The following is a 7,474-nucleotide window of genomic DNA, read 5'->3' as shown; positions in this document are numbered from 1 at the left end:
TGCACTGGCCGAGTCGGTGAGACGCTGCAGCGAGTTTCGTGGCGGCAGGCGGGGTCCCGGGGAGCCAGCACAACTCCCTAGCAAAGGGCTTCCCCACCGGCAGCAGGAGCTTGTGCCTGGGAGAAAGCCCCCCCGTTCAAGGCCCCTTCACCACTCCCAGTGCACTCAGGGCCCAGGGACGCGGAGCCGTTGGGGTGGCCCAGCTTGCACGACGTGTCCGCCCACCAAGCCCAGGCCCTGAAAGCGCGTCCCCCCCTTCTCTGCCCCCTCGCCAGTAGAAGTTGCACCGGGCTAGCTGTTGTCAGCCCGCACATATCCTGGGGTAACCCTCCCGGTACGTTGTCCTCCACCGCACTCTGGTAAGCTGACTGCGAGCAGCTCGTCTGCCTGCTCTGGATCCCAGCGTATAAACCCTGAGGAGCTTACCTGGCTCGCCTTCAATCCGGTTTCATTAAACAGATGCGATTGACAGGAGCAATGCAAGGGACGTGGAGGTTGGATATTAGGCAAAACTGTCTCATGAGGAGGGTGGAGAAGCACTGGGACAGGCTCCCCAGAGAGGCGGTGCAGTCTCCAGCCCTGGAGGTTTTGAAGACCCGGCTAGGCAAAGCCGTGGCTGGGATGATGTAGCTGGGTTGGACTAGATGCGACCTCCTGAGGTCCTTTCAACCCTCATTTTCTGTGATTTTTTCCCAGTGCAGATTGGGGTTTCATAGGACCGGAGGGGCAGGGTCCTGTCCAGGCGGGAGAAGAAGACACGAGCAGAATCTGCTCCTCATCTGCGCGGCCTGCGTTAGAAAGGAAGGCAGTTTTACTTCTTCGGCTTCCCGAACAAGCAGCATTTCTCCCACGTGCACCAGCGATGGGAGCGCAGGGCCCGGGCTCGCCTGCAGCGAGCAGCGTGCCACGTCCTTCCGGGCCCCGCGCAGCTTGAGCTCGGCATTTGTCCGTTTGCTCGGCACGAACTCAAGCGACGGCCGGGGCAAGGAGACAGCAGCGTGCGGCGCCGCGTGCGCTCTCCCCCTCCGGTCTCTGAGATATCCACGAGGCAGCAGCAGGTTTCTCTGGCCACGACGCTGCAAGATCATCCGCGGTAGCGCCTCGCTCTTCCTGGCACCTCTGCCCTGAGTAACTGATGCCAGCGAAGGAGAGTGTGCCAAGTGGTGTCATGCAGGGGCTTGCAAGACAATTATCCCTGGAAGAAACAATGTCCTTTCTCTGCATAATTGCACTGTACAGAGGGGGCTTTTTCTATTGGTGTTGTATGAAGAACCGTTACCTAGCTGGGGTCCTGCTGCGTTTGCTAAATGCCCGGGGTAGGAGCAGGCAGCCGGGTCGCTGCACGCGCGCCAGGTAAGGGGGAAACAAGACGGTGGGTAATGCCAGCAAGGGGCTAAGCGGTCATTTCTGAAGTGCTCAGTAACGTGCAAGGCAAAAGTAGACTTGGGAAGTGAGAGACACGTGCCAGGAGCGGGGGCAGGACGTCCTGGCAGCGCCGGGGGCTTCGCAGCCAGGCCCGCTCCTCCAGCCGCCGCAATTCCTCTCTCCGGATGCACGAGACCATTTCACACCGTCGTAATTGTCCGCCTGCCTGGTCCAGGAAGCAAACCCATCTCTCAGCCGCGTGGCAGCTGGTTTTAGTCTCTCTGCACCCGCTAATGGGATCAGGCCTTTTGCATGCTGGGATTTCTATTTGCTGCCTGAAGAGGGTTAGTCTGCAGACGACACCAGGCTGGGGGAGCAGTAGATACGCTGGAGGGTCGGGACCTCAACACGTTGGAGGGTCAGGCCAACAGAAACCTCGGGAGGTTCAACAAGGACAAGTGCAAAGCCCTGCACTTAGGAGGCAGCAATCCCACACACTGGGGCAGGCCGGAAGGGGACCTGGGGGGCAGTGGGCAGTAAGGTGGATATGAGCCAGCAGCGTGCCCTGGTTGCGGCATCCCGGGCTGCATCGGGAGGAGCGCTGCCGGCAGATCGAGGGCAGTGATTCTTCCCCTCTATTTGGCACGGGCGAGGCCACATCTGGAGTCCTGTGTCCAGCTGTGGCCCCCACGACAGAAAGGAGGTGGACACGTTGGAGAGAGTCCAGCGGAGGGCAGTGAAAATGGCTGTTGGCTGGGGGACAGGACTGGCGAGGAGAGGCCGAGGGACCTGGGCTGACTGAGTCTGCAGAAGAGAAGACTGAGGGGGATTGAATAGCAGCCTCCACCTCCCTGCCGGGGGGCTGCAAAGAGGCTGGAGCTGGGCTGGTCTCAGTGGGGGCAGGCGACAGGACAAGGAGCAATGGGCGCAGGCTGCAGCTAGGGAAGTTGAGGCTGGATATTAGGAAAAACTCTCTCCCGAGGAGGGCGGTGAAGCCCTTAAGCAGCAAGCGCCTGCTTTACGTCTGTGCAGCCCATGCCAAGCGCGAGGCTCGCTCATTAGGAGCAGACAAACGCGCTCGGTTCTGGAGGTAATGGAGCACATTGCTTATTCAAGGTTATCTGCTCTCCTAACGCCTGGGTAAGGTCAGACAGACAATTATGCTTTTTTCTTCCCCGAAACTGCTTTCCAGCCCTGCCTTGTAGGTCATTGCGTGCAGTCCGCAGAAGCATCAATATCTCGTCAGGTCAGAGCAGAACCACGGGCGAGGAAGGAAAGCAGATGAATCGTCTCGGGCCGGAAGCGTTGCTTGGCCCGGCGCGGCGCGGCCCGGCCCGACGAGAGCTCTCCCCCCTCCCGTGCCCGTAGTCACAGGCCACGCTGCCGTGGCTCCTCCAGGTGCCACACCGATAAGGAGCAGGAGACGGCTCTTGCTTCAGTGGGGTTGCAATGTGCAACCCCCAAGGCAGACCCAGGAAACATCATCAATCCCATTTTACTGATGGGAGGACTGAGGCCCAGACTAATTGAAACGATTTGCCTGGGGTCCAACGGGGACTCTGTGGTAGGGGCAGCACTCGAACACAGTTCCCCCAACTGCCACCCCGGCCTATAAAGCACGAGCCTGCGCGCTGAGGGACGCGGAGAAGCTCAGCCAGCCGGGAGGGCAGGGTGCTGGCTGGGGGCCCAGGAGAGCTCTGCCACCGATGCCCTACACGGCCCCGGCACATCACTTAGTCTCTCCGTGGGCCCGGTTGTAAAACGGGGACGTTGCTGCAATGTCGTGGGCACCACAAGGCGACACGAGACGGCTCCGGGTAGCAGCCGGGGAGGTGAGAGAAGGGACCGAACCACACGCGCCCAGGAGCTGAAACCAGAGAGGTCATGGGAGATCATTAGTCAGCAATTAATCACCGCCGTGCCCCCCGCCCCACCCCGCCCCGCCCCGCCGCGTGGCAACAGCTGTTTTGGTTTCAGGCTGATAAAAACCCAGGCAGGCGAGGCAGGCGAGGCAGGCCGCGGCGCCGAGGGCCACGTTGCACCCGCTCTGCCCTGCAGCCCCCCTCACGCTCGGCCCTGGGCCTCGTGCGGCCGCAGCGCCGGAGATGCCCGCCCGGCCGGTCGGCCCAGCTCTCGCACAAGGAATAAGCAACGTGGACACGGCGCTTCTGCGGCCTGAGCTGATGAGCAAAGCCAGCCCCGCCGCCCCCACCGACACCTTGCCTTGCCAAGCGCGAAGGGCGTGCGCCCGGCTGTCCCTGCCGCCCGGCAGGGGTGGGGGTGGCGCTGCCAGGACCCCCCCCCCGCGGCACGAAACGACGGTTGGAAGCTCTGGCAATCCTGCAGGCCCCGAGCGCCAGCTGCGCGGCTGCCTTTGCGCTTCTCTGTGGGGCCGCCAGCAGCACGTGTCCTCGCGGCCAACTTTTGTAGCTGTCGCTTCAACCGCCGCGCACAAGCGACGGGTTCCCGTTTCGGGCCCCGGGGGGTGGCCCAATCCCCCGCCCCGCTCGGCTCGGCTCGGCGCGTCCCCCATCTGCATTCAGCTTCTCGCAGCGCCTGGCTGGCGTGTTCAAAGGCTCCCGGAGCAGCGACGGGCCCTTCGCTCGGCCTCGGCAGCCGGCCGGATGCTCTCCTGGGCCAACGCCCTGGACGATCCCTCGAGCACTTCTCCAGCTGCCTCCCTCCGCGGCTGCTGACAGGTTTCGCTGCCGGGGCTCCCCCCGAGCGGGGCCCGGGCTCTCCCTGCCTCGCCGGCGCTCACGCTGGCACCTCTCCGCACACGCCGATGCCCGAAATACATTTGCAAGAAGCAGAGACAAAGTGCCGGGCACGAGACACCCCCCTTCTCCAGCTCCAGCTGTGGGCACAGCAGCTTTGGAGGCAGCTGTTGGGCAGGCAGAGGAAGGCATCGCATCGTGCACGAAACGGGAATAAAATTCCCGAGTGGTACGGAGGTCTCTTCTCCCTCCCACCCCCCATCCGTGCCCGCCACTTGCCCACCCTACACGGTGCCCAAGCCTGCCTGGGGGTCAGGTCCGAGGCACAGGGCTCCCTCGGCGGAGGTCACAAGCACACGTGGGCCGCAGGGTGCAACAGCCACCGTCATCCGTGGATTGGGGACGTGGACCAGGACCGCTGGGAGAGGCGTGACCACGTGGCAAGGGTGGATCTGCTGCCGGCCCCGTGTGTAGCCCACCTGCCGCCCCAGCTCACCTGCAACGGGCCTGGGGATGGGGATCAGGCCCCAGCTTCCATCCACAGCACCGCCGCCCGTGAGCACAGCTCCCCCGGGGATGCACGCAGCAGCCGGGCAGTTTGTTGCCTGCGCCCACCACGCCGTGCCCGGGGCCAGCATAAAACGCAGCGCCCAAGTAGCAGCTCTTTGCCAGGCCGCAGAGCTCCAGACCTGACGGACTGCGGACGCCAGGGAAAATTCAGGGTAACCCCGAGCCCTGAGCAACCCCTTCCAGCCGGGGGCCACATGGGCCAGAATCAGGTTTTCCTCCAGCCCGAGCCCACGTCCTCCCGCGAGACCGCACCGAGCTTCCCCGCCCTGGCTCCCAGCAATGCATTACCTGCCTCTCCTTCGTACTCGGTGCAGGAGTGGCACGTGACTCGTTTCCACGTGGGCCCCGATCCTTCCCACTCCCGGCGCCGCACCGCGCTGGGGGGCACGTGGAAGCACGGCTAATTCTCACCGTTTTACTGCCAGTTCAATGCGGCTCTTAAAATCTCCTGCTCTGAGGGCTCACGCCATTACCCAAGTGGCTCCTCGGCCTTTTTATGTTTTAAATTAAGCTTCCAGTTGCAAATGTGAATCCTAGCGGCTCAAAAGAGAGAGGAAACAAACATCAATTAACGTGGGATTATTGATCCCTCCAGGTTTTCCAGACGAAGCTGTGAATCTTTGCAGGCCTGCGCTGCGATTTTCAAGGGCTGGGGATTGGCGATGCCGGGGCAGCGAGGCGCGACTGAAGTGCTCATCACCAACCATTGCTCGAGTGAGGGGGAGGCTGTGGGGCCTGCGGCCGCGCCGCCGCGAAGGAGAGCAAGGTGCAGAGTCCAAAAGCCGCCTGGTTAATCCCATCAAAGCGGGAGGCACAGCTCCCTGCGGGCTCCAGCGCCATCACTTATATGGCTTCCAAAGGCAGGGGAAAAGAAAGAAGGAAAGGAAAACAGAAAAGCCGCCAGGGAACATCGCTACCCAATAATTTACTTTAATTAAGTAAAAGTTATTTTATCGATATCATTAAAAACCCGCGCTGGGCAGATTAGCGCCTTGCGTTGGAGCCCAGCACATTTGCGCAGCCAGCTGAGACTTGGCGTGTATCACGGCTTGGGTTGGAAACTTTGAACGCTTCCAGGGGCCTCTGAAACGGTGTCGTAAACACGGGCCATTGCATGCCGTCCACAGACAGAGCTGCAGGTATCGGGTGGGAGCTGCCTCTCCAGCTCCCCTCCGCTTTATACGGAGGGGCTTTAAACAGATGGGGTGATGCAGAGCCGTTCGCGCCGAGAGGAGGAGTTGGCTCCAGCGCCATGCAGTGGCCCGGGGACCGTGCCGAGCGTGGGACGAGGGGAAGGGGAGAGCGTGGGTGGGGGGAGCCCAGGCCCTGCGCCTGGCTCGGGGAGCACGAAGGGCTGGGACTGAGCACTGCTGGATTAACGCGTGGGCCAGCTGGGACCACGCGGGAGCCCTGCGAGTGGCTGGAGGGGCCTGGAGCCAGGCGCGGTGCATGGCCACCAAGACCTGCCACCCCCAGAGCTCGGGCCGCGCCACGCATGCCCGGTGGGCAGCAGCTCCACACCCCGAGTGCCAGCTCCGCTGTGGACCTGTGGGTGGAGGTGGCCATGGCACGACTTGCTCTGGCCGCGGCTCCCACGGGACCAGTCCGGGATGGAGCCCGTGGCCGTAGGGCAGGCCATGGCCCACGGCCCCGATGAATCTTAATCCGCCCTGGATTGGAGGCTGCAGGGGTTGTAGCCACTCAGCTCTCCCCCCGCATGCATGGCGTGGGGCGCCGAGGTGGTGTTTCCCCGGGGGCATGGAGAGGCTGCTCGCCGCGAGCCTGGGGGCGCAGGACAAGCCCCCTGTTGTGAACTGCAACCCCTCCCCCTGGCCACAGGCTTCTTCCCCCTTCCAGCCTGAATTATCATTCCTTTCGTGAACAAAGACTTCCTGCAGCAACAAAGGGAGAGCTGAAATTCCGCCTTCTCCTCACATATCCCCCGTCGGCTCCGAGCCGGCGTTTGATCTCACTGCTTTCATGCCAGGCTGGGCCCGTCTCAGAAGTCCTGCTCGCAGCTCACAACGCAGCGCGAGGGAGGGGCCCGGAGGGGACGCGGGGGCATTCGGGGAGCCCTTGAGAGCCTGCAGCTGATCAGAGACGGGCCAAAGCGGAGCCAATTTGCTTTGTGTGGAACCGGCTGCCTGGGCAAGCACGTCCGACCCCTGCCGCCGCGCTGCGCGCCTCTCCTGCCAGAGCGTGTGTGGGGGGCAGCTGGGGCCAGCGCTGCTTGCAGAGCCCCCCTCCCTCTGACTGCTGCTGGAACATGCCACGGTTCAGAGTCGGGCTGGAAGGGACCTCACGAGGTCTCGTAGTCCACCCCCTGCTCAAGGCGGGCTCATCCCCAACTGAACCATCCCTAAGTATCTCTGCAGCACCTCAAATAAACCAAGAACACCCCCCCCACACACACATCACCAGTTCTCCTTCAACAAGAGACACCGCAGAGGCAGGACAATCTCCGATCTGGGGCAGGACCCCGAGAGGGAAACCTTGGCAGCCAACAGCTTGGCACAGGGGGAAGAAAAGAGGGGCTTTGCAACAGGGCACATCAGGCAGGTTTAGCACCAAGACTTTGAAAGCGTCAGGAAATCCCGCTTGTGCGAACAGACATGCAGTTGCAGTGCATGAAAAGGCAAAAAATCGTGGCGTATACATGAGCCCGTGGACCAGGACCAGAAGGGACTGATACAAGCATCCAGGCCGAGCTTCTGCAGGACACAACAGGTGCATGCAGCCGTGCACCGAGCCCAGGGGCTTCCAGCTCAGCTGCGAGCAGGAGACATCCTGTGCCTTAAGACAGCACCAGCAATGGCATATTC

The sequence above is a fragment of the Crocodylus siamensis genome, chromosome 6 (genome assembly GCF_052110815.1).
Source record: "Crocodylus siamensis isolate JL-2025a chromosome 6, ASM5211081v1, whole genome shotgun sequence".
NCBI lineage: Eukaryota > Metazoa > Chordata > Crocodylia > Crocodylidae > Crocodylus > Crocodylus siamensis.
The sequence above is the reverse complement of the archived record's forward strand: the minus strand, read 5'-3'. Positions refer to the sequence as shown.